This window comes from Jaculus jaculus, unplaced genomic scaffold, assembly GCF_020740685.1.
Source record: "Jaculus jaculus isolate mJacJac1 unplaced genomic scaffold, mJacJac1.mat.Y.cur mat_scaffold_53_1_689399_arrow_ctg1, whole genome shotgun sequence".
Taxonomy (NCBI): domain Eukaryota; kingdom Metazoa; phylum Chordata; class Mammalia; order Rodentia; family Dipodidae; genus Jaculus; species Jaculus jaculus.
This window is the reverse complement of record NW_025423503.1, coordinates 365,307-382,687: the sequence shown is the minus strand read 5'-3', so window position 1 is coordinate 382,687 and position 17,381 is coordinate 365,307.

Here is a 17,381-nt window from a genome sequence, read left to right as displayed (position 1 = left end):
TTGTAGATACTCTGAGAGTCTTAAGAGCCACACCTAATACCTTAAGGTCCTACCCTGAAAATATATTACATCTAATCAATTGATACAGCTAAGAATACACAGCTAGCTAGAAAATCCAAGCATTAACTTAATCCAAGATGCAAAAATATATACATTATAACACAAGAAACACTAAAAAGCAAGACGATATAAATCCACCTAAAAGTATTAATGCATCAGAAATGTCCTCCAGTGAGAAAGAGTTAGAGGAAATGCCTGAGAAAGAGTTCAAAAGAATAATTATAAATATGTTCAAAGAGGTCAAAGAACACATGAAAACAATCAAAGAAGAAATCAAAGAGGAAATCACAGAGGAAATCAAAGGAATCACAGAAGAGGCAGGACACAAATTTAATGAAATAAAGAAGGCAATACAAGACATAAATAGAGAAATAGAAATAATAAAGAAAAACCAGTCAGAATTACTAGCAATGAAGAACACAGTTAATGAAATAAAAAACTCTGTAGAAAATCTCACCAGTAGGATGGATGAGGGAGAGGACAGAATATCTAAGCTAGAAGATCAGGTGGCAGACCTAATGCAGTCCAACAAAGAGAAAGACAAACTTATAGAAAAGTATGAGTGGGAATTTCAAGATATTCGGGACACTATGAAAAGATCCAATATAAGAATTCAGGGCATAGTAGAAGGAGAAGAATTCCACTCCAGAGGCATAGTAGGCATCTTCAACAAAATCATAGAGGAAAATTTTCCCCAAATTGGGAAAGAGGTGCCAATACAGATACAGGAAGCCTTTAGAACCCCAGCCAGACAAAACCCAGAAAGAAACTCTCCTCGCCACATTATACTCAAACTTCCAAACACACAAACCAAAGAAAAAATATTGAAAGCAGTTAGAGAGAAAAATCAAGTTACCTACAAAAGCAAGCCCATCAGGATTATAGCAGATTATTCAACACAAACTTTTAAAGCCAGAAGGGCTTGGAGTGATATATTCCAACTTCTGAAAGATAACAACTGTCAACCAAGGTTACTTTATCCTGCAAAGTTATCCATCCAAATAGATGGAGAAATAAAGACATTCCATGACAAAAGCAGGTTAAAGGAATATCTGAAGACAAAACCAGCTCTACAGAAAATACTTGATAGAATCCTCCATGCTGAACAAAAGGAAAAGCACACATATAAGGAACCTAGAAAAAACCAGCCATACTCAAATACCAGTTAACAGAAGAGAGCACAGGTAGAACAAGTAACACACACACACACACACACAAATGGCAAACATAAATACACACCTTTCAATAATATCTCTTAATATCAACGGTCTCAATGCCCCAACGAAAAGACATAGATTTGCAGACTGGGTTAAAAAGCAGGATCCTACAATTTGTTGTCTTCAAGAAACTCACCTTTCTACAAAGGATAGACATTATCTTAGGGTGAAAGGTTGGAAGACGGTGTTTCAAGCAAATGGGCCTAGAAAACAAGCAGGGGTTGCTATCCTAATATCAGACAGGGTGGACTTTAGTCCGAAGTTAGTCAAAAAAGATAAGGAAGGTCACTTTATATTGATTAAGGGCACACTACAACAGGAGGACATTACAATCCTAAACATATATGCACCTAATATGGGGGCTCCCAAATTCGTCAAACAAACACTATTAGAACTAAGGTCACAGATAACACCAAACACGGTGGTGGTGGGTGACTTTAACACCCCACTCTCATCAATTGACAGGTCATCCAGGGAAAGAATAAACAGAGAGGCATCTGGACTAAATGAGGTCATAGAAGGAATGGACCTAACAGATATATACAGGATATTTCATCCAAAGGCTGCAGAATATACATTCTTTTCAGCAGCACATGGAACATTCTCTAAGATAGACCATATATTAGGACACAAAGCAAATCTTAACAAATTCAGGAAAATTGAAATAATTCCTTGCATTCTATCTGACCACAATGGAATTAAACTACAAATCAGTAGCAAGAAAGGCTATAGAGCATACACAAAATCATGGAAACTAAACAATACACTACTAAATGATGAGTGGGTCAATGAAGAAATCAAAAAGGAAATCAAAAAATTTATAGAGTCAAATGATAATGAGAACACAACATACCAAAATCTCTGGGACACAATGAAGGCAGTTCTAAGAGGTAAATTTATAGCCTTAAGTGCCTATATTAAGAAATTAGAAAGGTCGCAAGTAAATGACCTAATGCTTCTCCTTAAAGCCTTGGAAAAAGAAGAACAAGGCAAACCAAAAAGTAGTAGACGGGAAGAAATAATAAAGATTAGGGCAGAAATTAATGAAATAGAAACAAAAAGAACAATCCAAAGAATTAATGAAACAAAGAGTTGGTTCTTTGAAAGGATAAACAAGATTGATAAACCCTTAGCAAATCTGACCAAAAGAAAGAGAGAAGAGACACAAATTAATAAAATCAGAGATGAACAAGGTAACATCACAACAGATTCCAGAGAAATTCAAAAAATTATAGGGACATACTATAAAAGCATATACTCCACAAAGTATGAAAATCTGAAAGAAATGGATGATTTCCTTGATCTATATGACCTACCTAAATTAAATCAAAATGAGATTAATCACTTAAATAGACCTATAACAAACATGGAGATCCAAGCAGTTATCAATAATCTCCCAACTAAAAAAAGCCCAGGGCCGGATGGATTCACTGCTGAATTTTACCAGACTTTTAAGGAAGAGCTAACACCATTGCTTCTTAAGCTTTTCCAGGAAATAGAAAAAGAAGGAATCCTACCAAACTCCTTCTATGAGGCCAGCATCACCCTGATACCAAAACCAGGCAAAGATAGAACAAAAAAAGAAAATTACAGACCAATCTCCCTCATGAACATACATGCAAAAATTCTCAACAAAATATTGGCAAACAGAATACAAGAGTATATCAAAAAGATCATTCACCCTGACCAAGTAGGCTTTATCCCAGAGATGCAGGGATGGTTCAACATACGCAAATCTATAAACGTAATACATTACATAAATGGGTTGAAGGACAAAAATCACATGATCATCTCATTAGATGCAGAGAAAGCATTTGACAAAATCCAACATCCCTTCATGATAAAAGTCCTACAGAGACTGGGAATAGAAGGAACATATCTCAATATAATAAAGGCTATTTATGACAAGCCTACAGCCAACATATTACTAAATGGGGAAAAACTGGAAGCTTTTCCACTAAAATCAGGAACAAGACAAGGGTGCCCACTGTCTCCACTTCTATTTAATATAGTTTTGGAAGTCTTAGCCATAGCAATAAGGCAAGAGTCACACATAAAAGGGATACAAATTGGAAAGGAAGAAATCAAGTTATCATTATTTGCAGATGACATGATTCTATACATAAAGGACCCTAAAGACTCTACTAGCAAGCTGTTAGAGCTGATCAAAACCTACAGCAATGTAGCAGGATACAAAATAAATACACAGAAATCAGTAGCCTTCGTATATGCTAACAACAAACACACAGAGGATGAAATCAGAGAATCACTCCCATTCACAATTGCATCAAAAAAAATAAAGTACCTTGGAATAAACCTAACTAAGGAAGTAAAGAATCTATACAATGAGAACTTTAAGACACTCAAGCGAGAAATTGCAGAAGACACTAGAAAGTGGAGAAACATCCCTTGTTCCTGGATTGGAAGAATCAATATCGTGAAAATGGCAATCTTACCTAAAGCAATCTACACATTTAATGCAATCCCTATCAAAATTCCAAAGGCTTTCTTCATGGAAATAGAAAAAACAATCCGAAAATTCATTTGGAATCATAAAAAACCTCGAATATCTAAAATAATACTGAGCAACAAAAAAGAGGCTGGTGGTATCACCATACCTGATTTTAACCTATACTACAGAGCCATAGTAACAAAAACAGCATGGTACTGGCACAAAAACAGACATGTAGATCAGTGGAACAGAATAGAGGACCCAGATGTAAGCCCAAGTAGCTATAGCCACCTGATATTCGATAAAAATGCCAAAAATACTCATTGGAGAATAGACAGCCTCTTCAGCAAATGGTGTTTTGAAAACTGGATAAATATCTGCAGAAGGATGAAAATAGATTCTTCTCTCTCGCCATGCACAAGAATTAAGTCCAAATGGATTAAAGACCTTAACATCAGACCGGAAACTTTGAAACTGCTAGAGGAAAAAGTAGGGGAAACCCTTCAACATATTGGTCTTGGCAAAGACTTTCTGAATACAACCCCAATTGCTCAGGCAATAAAACCACAGATTAACCACTGGGACCTAATGAAATTACAAAGATTTTGCACCGCAAAGGACACAGTGAAAAAAGCAAAGAGGCAACCTACAGAATGGGAAAAAATCTTCGCCAGCTATATATCTGATAGAGGATTAATATCTAGGATATACAAAGAACTCAAAAAGTTAACTAATAAGGAATCAAACAGGCCAATCAAAAAATGGGCTAAGGAGCTAAATAGAGAGTTCTCAAAGGAAGAAATACGAATGGCATATAAGCACCTAAAAAAATGTTCTACGTCACTAGTCATCAGGGAAATGCAGATTAAAACTACATTGAGATTCCATCTCACTCCTGTCAGATTGGCCACCATCATGAAAACAAATGATCATAAATGTTGGCGGGGATGTGGAAAAAAAGGAACCCTTCTGCACTGCTGGTGGGAATGCAATCTGGTCCAGCCATTGTGGAAAACAGTGTGGAGGTTCCTAAAGCAGCTAGAGATTGATCTACCATATGACCCAGCTATAGCACTCCTGGGCATATATCCAAAGGACTCATCTCATTTCCTTAGAAGTACATGCTCAACCATGTTTATTGCTGCTCAATTTATAATAGCTGGGAAATGGAACCAGCCTAGATGTCCCTCAACAGATGAGTGGATAATGAAGATGTGGCACATTTATACAATGGAGTTCTACTCAGCGGTAAAGAAAAATGAAGTTATGAAATTTGCAGAAAAATGGATGGACCTGGAAAGTATTATACTAAGTCAGGTAACCCAGGCCTAGAAAGCCAAGCGCCACATGTTCTCCCTCATATGGGGATCCTAGCTACAGATGACTGGGCTTCTGTGTGAGAATGAAAATACTTAGTAGCAGAGGCCAGTAAGTTGAAAAGGAGACATAAAGGGTGGAGAAAGGAAGAGAGGAAGATACTTAATAGGTTGATATTGTATATATGTAATTACAATGATTGTAATGGGGAGGTAATATGATTGAGAATAGAATTTCAAACGGGAAAGTGTGGGGGTGGGAAGGGAGGGAATCACCATGGGATATATTTTATAATCATGGAAAATGTTAATAAAAATTTAAAAAAAAAAAAAAAGAAAATGAGGCACTGTCTAAAAAAAAAAAAAACAAATAAACACAAACATAAAACAAAATAAAATCTCCTTTGTCATTCATAACACAGAAAGTCCTAAGAAGGGAATCTCCACCTCTACATGGTTTCACTACATAAATCTACCAAATTTTTAATGTGGAATTAGGCGAAATTCTGTTCAATTTCTTTCAGTAAATATGAACAAAAGCAACACCAACATTTCTTATCTTTTGTAGTATTGGGGATAAAACCCTAGGCTTCAAGCAGAGTAGACAAGCACTTTACTCTCTAACTTACAACTTATTTTAGGAAATCTGTATTAACTTGATATCAAAAGCAGACAGAGGACTGGAGAGATGAATTAGCAGGAAAGATGATAGCCTATGAAGCCTAAGGACCTAAGTTCAATTCCCCAGTAGTCCTGTAAACCAGATACACAAGACGGCACATGTGTTGAGAATTTGTTTGTAGTAGTTAGAAGCCCCAGCATGCCCATTCTCCCCAACACCCCTGTTTCTCTCTCTCAAATAAATTTAAAAAAAATAAAGAGAGAAAAAAAAAACAAAATGCAGATACAATGTAACAATATAGGTCTCATATATGACATTAATAGATGCATAAATTCTAGCATCTCTCAAAGAATATTAAAATCATATTCCTGATCTATTGAATTTAACCAAATTATAGGCTACAATCTGGGGTCATACCACCCTGAACACACCTTATCTTTTCTGATTTCAGAAGTTATGCAGGGATATTACTTGGAAAGAAGTGACTCTAAAATTGTATGCTATAAAATCATTATATATTTAATATTTTAACATAATTATTTGTTAGTTATATATAATAACATAAAAATTCTAGTATTTAGCAAACCAAAATTAAAATGTAAAACATTTCAAGTGCTTTGAAGCAAAGGAAACAATTGAGAACACTCTAATGTGACCTCCATTCCATGTGGTCATTATACACTGTGGGATGAGACACTGAAGTGTTGCTTCTGCTTTGGGGTTCCCATACTCCTGAGGGATTCTGTGAAGATGATGGATCAAAACTAGCACTAGCATTGGGAGTGTGTGGTGGTGCATATCTTGAGTCCCAGAACATGGGAGGCAGAGTATAAGGATTGCTGTTATTTCGAGGCCAATCTGGGCTAAAGTCTGATCCTATCTTGAAAAACATACATAAATAAATAAATAGTACCATTGAAATCTTGAAACAGTTTAAGGGGAAGAAATCAAAGACAAAAAAAATTCCAAAAGAAATATATGAGAAATATCTACAGAAAATGGAAACACAACTTGGTGGGATTTCTGCTACATCAGGCAAGGGATTGGATCCCACTAGGGACGTGCAGGAAGGACTCCAAGCACAAAGAGCTGCACGGGGCATGGAGGGGGTCTGTACAACTGGAAATCAAATCTAAAGCACAACTGAGATGACAGAGAAACTGGGATCACAGAAAACTACAGACATGCACTAGAATAATAATAATAATAAACGTAGGAATGTGAAATCAAGAGTTTTCCAGAACACAATATATCCCTCACATTTATCTCCTATGGTAGAGGGAGCAAGTGTCTGCCCACAGGGCAAGCTCAACTGGGGCAGAGCAACCATCTCTACAGGGAAAGGCATCTGATGTAAGTTTTAATCGTACTTGCTTTCCATTTGTGAGCACAGGATATGGCAGGCATACTAGGAAAGATAAAAGGCTGCATTCAAGAAACAGAGAATACAAAATAACTTCTATAAAGATATGATGGGCTCCAGAAGCAGACTTGGCTAAAAAATTTGGTTGGAAGTAAAAATAGGCAAAGGGTAATCAATTTAGGGCTTTTTATTTTAGTTTTAGTCATTTATCTGAGATGAAAATAGGTAGGAAGAGACCAGGAGAGAGAGAGAATAGTGTGCCAAGGCATCCAGCCACTGCAAACTAACTATAGACCTGTGCACCACCTTGCATGTCTAGCTTATGTGGGTTCTGATGTTTTGAATCTGGGTCCTTTGGCCTAGGAGGCAAACACCTTAATTACTAAGACATCTTTCCATCCCTAGGGCTTTTTTAATATTTTATTTTTATTTTTTATTTGACAGAGAAAGAGGGAGAGAGAGTGAGAGAATGGGAACACTAGGTCCTTCAGCCACTGCAAAGGAACTCAAGATGCATGCACCCCCTGTGCATCTGGCTAACATGTGTCCTGGGGAATAGAACCGAGGTTCTCTGGCATTGCAGGCAAACTCCTAACCACTGAGCCATTTCTCCAGACCTCCCAGAGCATTTTTTTAAAGAAGCAAAAGGAAGCTGTGGCAGTCAGGTTCAAGTGCTGGCATAAATCACACAACCAAGAGCAGCTTTGGTGTGTCTGGGCGAGGGGCAGGGCAGGATTAGTTTGGCTTACAGACTGGTGGTGAGGAAGCCTCATGATGGCAGGGGAAAAGAACATTAATAGGGAGAGGCCATCACCTCTTGCACAACCTCAGATGGACAACAGGAGAGTGTGCCAAACACTGGCAATGAAAACTGGCTATAACACCCATAAGCTGGTTTTGGCTAGGGCTGAGAGTCAAGGCTCAGTGATTTTCCTGTCAATGCTCACCTCAGTTCTGGGGTTCCAGAGCCATACATGCCTTTTATCTTGGGCCTGGTATCTGAACTGAAGTGCTTATGTTTATTCAGCAAACAGTCTTAGCCACTGAACCATGTCTACAACATTCCAGCCTTTTTTCTTCATAATACTTTATTTATCAAATCTGTATTTAGAACAAGGACCTGTATTTGGTTTCAAAAGTTTTACTGGAATGTAGTCATACCCATTATTGTACCTGTTTTGTATTGCCACCTTCATTTGATAAGAGCATAGCGGAGTAGCTTTGACTAAGATCATTTGTTCTCTTAAGGTATAAATTTGAGTAATTGACCCTCAACTAAATGTCTACTCTGTCCCCACTAAAAAGTACTTATGTTACACTGATGGATATATATCCACAGTGTGATGTGGAGATATTGGTAATATCTATCTAGATTTCACTAGAGAGCACTGACTTAAAATGTCAATGTTAAATATTCTACTGTCTTGGAAAACAATAAATTCGCATGACAGATTCTGCTTGTCAGGATGATTTTGAATAGAAATGGTAGTTACTATGGAATCTTGAGAAAAGTAACTGAGTTATAAATCTATGTTAAATATATGTAATCTTTTAGCATTGTCCAGTGAAGTGGTCCCTGAGCCACAATTGGTATGCTGATCATCAAGGTTTTTCTTATGGTGTTTTTTGTTCCACAGTCCGTCTGTCTCTCTAGCCCAGGCTGACCTGAAATTCAATTCACTATCTAGTCTCAGAGTAGCCTTGGACTCATGACTATAAGCCTTCCTCTGCCTCCCAAGTCCTAGTATGGAAGGTGTGCACCACTACACCTGGCTCTCATGGTCTTTTTTAAAGAGGAGAATACAATTAATATGTTCAATTAGAAAAACAATAATTTAAAAAGTGTTATACCCACGTGCTTAACATCTGCCTGTGAAGAGAACATGAGGGTAATGTGGGATACCCCAAAACAAGATGACAAATATCATCATTCATATGCAAAATATAAATAAATACACATGACATGAAGGGCATGAGCAATATTTCGGGTAAGGAAAGGATATGGTAAGAATTCGGTAAGGGATAAACATAGGTGATGGAAGAGCATCAAGCTCAAATTTCATTGTCATAAAATTAATAAATTCATGTAGAAATACATCCTGTTCCATGTTAACTAAATATGAAAGCAGGAAATTAACCTTTGCCTCAGTTATTTATCCAAGTAATTTGAGAGAAACGTGTTTTGGGCGGGTTTTTTTTGGTTCAGAGGCCTTGAAGCTCTGATAGACCTACAGCTTATTGTGGATAGCAACTGCTTTCTGGTTCTGAGAGTTACAGGCCCATGGTAACAAAAAGAACAACAACAACAACAAAATTAAGGTGATGCTTCATCCTATCCTCTCCGGAGCCCTTCTTTCAGGTGGACACCCCATGTTCCTGTTGAAGGTTATATCTTTTACTTGACTTCCAGGGATAATTTTTTGATTTAGTTTTGTGTTCCCCCCCCCCAACCTCACCTATTCTATCTTTCCTCTCCCCCAAAACTTTCTAACCCTAATGTCTGGGCTATGAGTGGCCTATCAGCTATGTTGGCACTGAAGCTGTTCCAGATTAGGAACCAAGAATGAGTGAGAACATGCAAATATTTTTTTGTTTGTTTGTTTTTCTTCCTATGATTGTGTGTGTTCACATGGTTGAGCAGATATTTCTGTAGTGAGACTTGGGACATTTTAGGATAGATGTCCAATAAGGGAATAACTGGGTTTCTTGGTAGCTCTATGTTCTTCCTTTTCAGGAATCTCCATATTGATTTCCATAGTGGTTGTTCAAGTTGAAATTCCCACAAACAGTGAATAATGATTCGTTTTCTTCCATATCCTCAACAACATTTGTTTTCACTTGATGTTTTAATGATCTTTATTGTTACTGGAGTAAGGTGGAATCTCATAGTTGTTTTAATTCAAAGGCAATATATGCTGCTGACACAGAGCATAAATTGTCCTGTATGGAATCTGGAATAGAGCCAATACCCACACAGTTATCCTGTCCACAGCAGGAAAGTGCTTCCTGAACTACTGGGAGAAAGTGGCCAACAATGGTCTGAGCAACCAGTTGTCTAAGCTAGTCAGAAACAAACACCCTGACACGATGTACATTCCAGTGCTATAGTGGCACACAGGCTTGGTAGGTAACCAGTAGCTTTATTTTTGGCTAAGGGATCCACTCAGTGTAAATGAACCCATATCTGGACTTGAGAACCAGAACACAATCCTATAGATTAAACATTATGCTTTCCAGTGTCAATATCTCATGAGTCTTTGATTAAAAGAGGGGTTGCATATATCAATTTGTCCTTAAATTAATAATGCTTATCACGTTTAAACTATACTGACTCATTTTCAATTGGAGAATCTGTTCTTTGTTAGAAGGCAGGGAGACACGAGGAGATGAGCTACCCCTTGTACGTCAGATGAAAAGCCAAAGGAATTGAGATTTGCAAGAATACTACTTCCATATTCAACCTGATAACCAGCACTAGGGTGAAGGAGATAGAATCTGAGGATATTCAACACCTACCAAAACAGAGATCTAGAGGCTCCTAAGAACTTTTCACTGAAGTAGATTTAACACTGAGCCACAATGGCTCAGGGAATTTTGTGGAATGTGTGGCACAAAGATTTTAAGATCCACATGTTGTAACATCATGAGAGGCACTCCCACCCCACAGAAATAACTGACTGCTGCTCCCACAATGCATATCCCACAACCCCATGGGGAATACCTGAAACCCCAGGTAAGAAGGCCCCCAGAGAAATGGGGGAACGAATGAAGGATAAGAGGGAACAAATACATGGTGTACACACATAAAATATGTTGTTAATTAAGAAGATTTATTTATAAAACAATAAAAACTGAAATAATGACAGTAAATACTAATTATAATATGCTCAACACTGTTCACAGAAATTTTATTTTCTGTTCTCAACGATGAGTGAGAACATGCAAACATTTTTTTGTTTCTTTGTTTTTCTTCCTGTGATTATGTATGTTCACATGGTTGAGCAGATATTTCTGTAGTGAGACTTGGGACATTTTAGGATAGATGGCCAATAAGGTAATAACCGGGTTTCTTGGTAGCTCTATGTTCTTCCCACTAATGGCAGATTCTCCTTAATTTCTCTGCACCTGCCTCTCAGAATTCTCCAGGATTATTCTTTTCATATATATAATCAATGAGTAATGATTTTTTTGTTTGCTTTTTTTTTCAAGTTAGGGTCTTTCTCTAGCCCAAGCAGACCTGGAATTCACTATGTACTCTCAGAATGGACTTCAACTCACGACAATCCACCTAACATTGACTGCCAAGTGCTAGGAAGAAATGCATGGGCCACCAAGCCCAGCTAATGATTTTAAAATATTAATTAGATTTGAAATAAGGAAATAAATCAGGACAGTTGAGACTTATTTCAAGTCCCAAGATCAATCTCAACTCACAAGAAAGGAATTACCTAAATTTATGCAACTTTCTATACAGTTCATATTAATAAAAACCAGACTCCTTATCATACACTCATATACTTATTAGATTTTTTTTTGTTTATTTGAGAGAGAGAAGGAGACAGAGGAAGACAGGGAGAGAAAGAGAAAGAATGGGCAGGCCCGTGTGTCCAGCCACTGAAAAGGAACGCCAGATGCACGTGCCACCTTGTGCTTACATGTGTCCTGGGGAATCAAACTGAGGTCCTTTGACTATGCAGACAAGCACCTTAACCACTACGCCATGTGTCCAGCCCCTCACACTTATTTATTTACTATTCAACTGGAAAACATAATTTGAAAGCAACAACAAATAATAATTACTTACTTACGTGTTGGAAGTGGATTGTACAAACATAAAATAAAAATTCTGTGTGGAATCCTGTAATGAGGTAAAAACAATGTTAAAGATGAGAATCTGAGTCATCAGAGCTTATTACTCTGTGGGAACTGAGGAACAAGGATGTAGGTCATGTGTCAGAACTAAAGTATGAAGCTTAATGTCTGCATTGTTATGGGGAGACTGGCTGGCAATCCTGGACTTTCCATGATTGTTTTCTGTGTTGTGTCCTCAGACAATGGGAAACAAGGGGTCGTAGGACATGACAACCATGAAACTGTTATGAACAGTGCATGGACCTCTCATTAAATGCTATGATGCTGATGGAAGTGAGGTATGTGAGGATCTCTCCACTGCTTGAACAATGCTGCCCATATCTTCATGAGCTATGATCATCAGGAAACCTTTCTGACCTTTTCACATTACATCTTGTCTTGGAAACTCCAATGCAATCCACTTACATGATTTCAGGTCCTGTTCATCCAAATGGAATTCTGAAATTAGTTTGAAAACAAGTATGCTCAGGAGATTATCCCCGTGAAATTCATGCCTGGAGATACATGAACTCATAGCACCAGAAGCAAGAGATGATGCTCACAACATGTTTTTCAACTCATTGTTATGACCTTGATGTAGACCTCAGATGCAGAGCCCTAGGGCTGTGTTCTGTACTCATCAAGGAAGGAAGACAAAGACAACAAAGATAGAAATTAGGGATATAAATATCTCCTCTAGTCAGCAATAGTAGTAAGGATGGATACACACACATAAACAGGCATATGTGATGTGTGTAGCTACCTGATGCTGCCTACTACATTAGAGCTCAGACTATGAGTTTTAAGACATGGGGAAGCTAATCATTTTCATTTTTGTCTTATTTCTTCCAATGCTTTCTGTCATCTTTTGCTGTTCAACAGAAAAAGTCTGCTTTTGGAGAATAAAACAAAACACAGAAAATGATGGAGATATGTGCAAGGATTGTATGTTTTCAATTAAAACATCAAAGAAGCATATGATAGACTATGATTCAATGAACCAGCTTTATCGGTAACTGTCAGATTTGTTACTTAACTTTATATTGGAAAGTCATAAATAATGTGTAAGAAGTCTCTATATGGGTACAGTAACAGTTTTTGGATCCCTTGCAGTTTTCCTCCCAAACATATCATTTATGAATGAATTCAAATTTATTTTATATTTCACTGAGCACAATGTTGCCATAGTCAAATACATCTGAATTGTATAGATTTTCATGTTGCTGATTTGCAAGTTAATCCCACTGTGGTCAGATAGGTTACAAGGGGTTACTTCAGTTTTCCTGTAGTTGTTAAGATTTGCTTTGTGTCCTAGTATATGGTCTATTTTAGACCATGTTCCATGTACTATGAGGAAAATATATATTCTGCAGTGTTTGGGTGGAATTTTATGTATATATCTGTTAGGTCCATTTGTTCCATGACATCATTTAATCCAGATGTCTCTTTGTTTATTTTTTCTGGGGTTGACCTATCAATTGATGTGTTTGGGGTATTAAAATCACCCACTGAAATTGTGTTTGTTGTTATCTGTGACCTTAAGTCTAGTAGTGTTTGTTTGATAAAATTGGGAGTCCCCATATTAGGTGTATACATGTTTAGGATAGCAAGGTCCTCCTGGTGGAGTGGTCCTTAATCAGTAAAAAGTGACCTTCTTTATCTTTCCTTACTAGTGTTTTTTTTTTCTTTTTTTCTTTTTTTTTAAGTCTATCCTGTCAGATACTAGGATAGCAACTCCTGCTTGTTTTAGGACCATTTTTTTGAAATACCATTTTCCAACCTTTCACCCCAAGACAGTGTCTGTCTCTTATTGAGAGATGAGTCTCTTGAAGGCAACAAATGTCGGGATCCTGCCAGTCTACAAGGCTGTGTGCTTTGGTTGGTGAAATGAGGCCATTCATATTAACAGTTACTATGGAAATGTACGTATTATTTTCTCTATTCTTCTGATTTTGTAGTGCTTCCTGTTTTCCCTTTACTTGCTTGTTTTAACTATTATTTGAGTAAGATTTTTTTTTTAATTTTTCTTCCTCTTTGGGTTTTGCATTCTCTCCATTATGAAGGATTCTTTTGAGTAGTTTCTGCAGAGCTGGTCTAGGTGACACTTTTTCTCTAAGTACTTTCAATATATTTTCTTTGGTTTGTGTGTTTAGTAGTTTATTTATAACATGGCGAGGAGAGGTTCTTTCCAGATTTTGTCCGTGTGGTGTTCTAAAAGCTTCTTGTATCTGCATTGCAATCTCCCAATTTGTTAAAATTTTACTTCTATGATTTTGTTGAAAATGCCTACTAATCCTCTGGATCGAAATTCTTCTCGTTCTACAATATACTGAATTCTTACATTTGATCTTTTCATAGTACCCCAGATATCTTGAATTTCTCATTCATATTTTCCTATTAGCTTGCCTTTCTCTTGGTTGGACTGTATTAGTTCTGCCTCCTGGTTTTCTAGTTGACATCTGTTCTCTCCTCCGTCCATTCTGCTGGTGAGATTTTCCAGAGTTTTTTACTTGACTGACTGTTTTATCCAGAGCTAGACTTTTGTCCTGGTTTTCTTCAGTATTTTGTTTCTGTAGAAAGGTAGAATTTGGAGAACACAGCGCTTTACAACTTGCTTCATATTAGACCCTCCTTTGAGAAAATAAACATCACTCATATTTGTTCATTATTAAGTGGCTGAGACAAAGGATTCTATAAGTAGCTGCTCATCTTTCACCCATAAGCACATAACTTGTAAAGTCTTTGAAAAGGGAACCATTGTCTTTGTCTTTCTAACCCTGGACAGACTTTTCTCATAGATTCTAATCTCTCAGATAATAGGTATATGTGATTCCATGATATTCTCTTCCTTTAGTAACAGGGTATGTGGAGAAGACAGGTGCCAAGTTTGCATTATTTTCCTATGTTACTGCATTTTATTTGGAAAAAAAGAATAGGAAGAATTTGAAACATAGTCTATCAGGTGTTTTGTCTATATTCCAGTTAATACAATGGTGAAACACACAATTAAGAAAGCCCAGGGAATATTTGTACTCTTGGTAGAATAGGAGATGTCACTAAAAGTTGTGATTACTTACATCCCTCCTGAGTTCCTAAACTGGCCAGTGGTAGCTATTACAATTTAATAGCAAGACTGACATGTTACAAACAGAAATTTCCTTTTTCACTTCTAATAATATTTTCTTTTTTATTAAGTGGACACTTTGTATGGATATATCAACTGTTGTTACCATCATTGCCCTCACCCCTATCCCCATTTCACTGAGGGCCCTCCAAATATGATTACTGGTATTCACAATGTAATGATTGGTAATGACATGTGAGTTGAAAAGTCTGTCATTGTAGGGGAATGCAATGCTTCTGGATGTTTCTGCCGAACCTGTCGCTAGTACATTCTTTCCACACACTCATCCTCACTGTGCTTTATGTCTACCTTGGTGTGTAAGTCTCATCATTCTGGATTTTTGCTTTATTGCATTCAGAGTATTATCAGTGTCTCTATCCCTTACCTCCTGAAATACAGTAGGTAGTTCTTGTTCTATTGATATATTTTGGTTGTGCTTTGTTCTCTTTGCTTCCTTGAAAGACAAACAGATACTCCAATGTAGAGTGGGATCAGGATAGGTTAAAATGTAGAAGAATTATGAACTTCAAGAGATTATTTTTCTTTTCACAATTTTATTAACATTTTCCATGATTATAAAAAAATAGCCCATGATAATACCCTGCCTCCATGCCGCAATGAGATTTTGATAGCTGTAGCCTCACTTTTGACCAAAGACTAATGGATGGTTCTCATCAGAGTGTATTATCTTGGTATCCATAGGATTCTGAATTGACTTTTAGTTCTACCTATGGTTTCTTTTCCACTGAGTGCATCATTTAGCTAATGAGATAGGCATTGTTTACTTAACTAGGGTGACTGACACTATTGTTCAGGTGTGTACAACTGGTCAGGATTGTTGCTTGGGTATACCATAGTCCCCTGATTTCTCACAGTATTGCTGGCTGCTTTCATACAGCATTTTATTCCATGTTTACATTAAGCCTCCATTCCATTCTCTTCAGGCCTAATCATTACCAGACAATCCCCCCATGCTCCTATTGATGATTATATCTTTTAGTCTGCTACTGATGAGAAAGTATTCTATGATACCTATATATTCTTGGATTTCATTTTCTTTATATTTCCATTCCACTGTGCCTTCCCACTCCCTTCCAGAAACCTTCCCACCCCTCTCATCTGACCATCAGTTTCTTGTTGGGTATGATAGCAATTCAAGCTATTCCAGTTTAGGAACCATGGATGAGGGAAACCAGGCATTTGTATTTCTACATATGAGTGATTTCACTTAGTATGATCTGTTCAAGTCCTACAATGTCCCTGCCAATTTCATTAGATTTTTTTCCTTGGGGCTGAGTAGAATTCCATTGTGTGTATGTACCCCATCTTCATTATTCATTTCTCAACTGATAGGCATGTTCGTTGATTCCAGTTCTTAGTCATGGTGATTTGAGCAGCTACTATTGGGCAAATGTTTCTGGAGTGAAGAGTGGAGCATTTAGGGTAGATGCTCAGTTGAGGAATGACAGGCTTAGTTGGTAGCAATATTATACTCCTTTTCTGGAGTCTACTTATTGATTTATATATTGATTTTACAAGTTTGTATTTTCACTAGTAGTTAACTAGGGGCCCTCTTTCCCTGGGTGTTCTCAAAATGTACTGTCATTTATTTTTTGTTTTTGTTTTTGTTGTTTTTTGAGATAGGGTCTCTCTCTACCCAGGCTTACCTAAAATTCACTATGGAGTCTCAGGCTGGACTCAAACGCACAACAATCCTCCTAACTCTGCCTCCCAAGTGCTGGGATTAAAGGTGTGTTCCACCATGCCCAGCCCTCATTTAATTTTTTTAAAGATTCCCATCCTTTAGGGAGTGTGAAGGAATGTCAGAATTTTTTATTTCAATGTCCCCGATGGTTAAGAATGTTGCATATTTTCAGAGTTGAGTTTGGGAATTTAATTTCTTCCTTGGAGAAATTTCTGTTGAATTCTCTGCCCCATTATTTGAGCTTAGTGTTTCTTTTTCCTATTGTTTACTTTTTTGAGTTCCTTTAGATTCTGGAAGTTAGGCCTCTGTCAGTGGTATAACTGGCAAAGATTTTCTCCCCATCTGTAGGTAGTTTGTGGGCTCTGTTTAGGGTATGTTGTTTGTAGACAAACATTTTATCTTTATTAGTTGCTATGGGTTGAACGATTTATTTAATTTCCTGGATTACTGGGGTATTTTTCAGGAAGTATGGCCCTAGTCATATTTTGTAGAAAGTTCCCTTTTTGTTTCATCCTGTATCTGTAGATTTCTGGATCTTATTTTGAAGAATTTCATCCATTTGGAGTTTAATTTTTTTGGCATGGGAAGAGGAATGGGTGTAGTTTCATTTTTTTCTATAAGTAGTTATTCAATATGTCCAGCAACATTTGTTGAGAATGCTATGTTTTCGC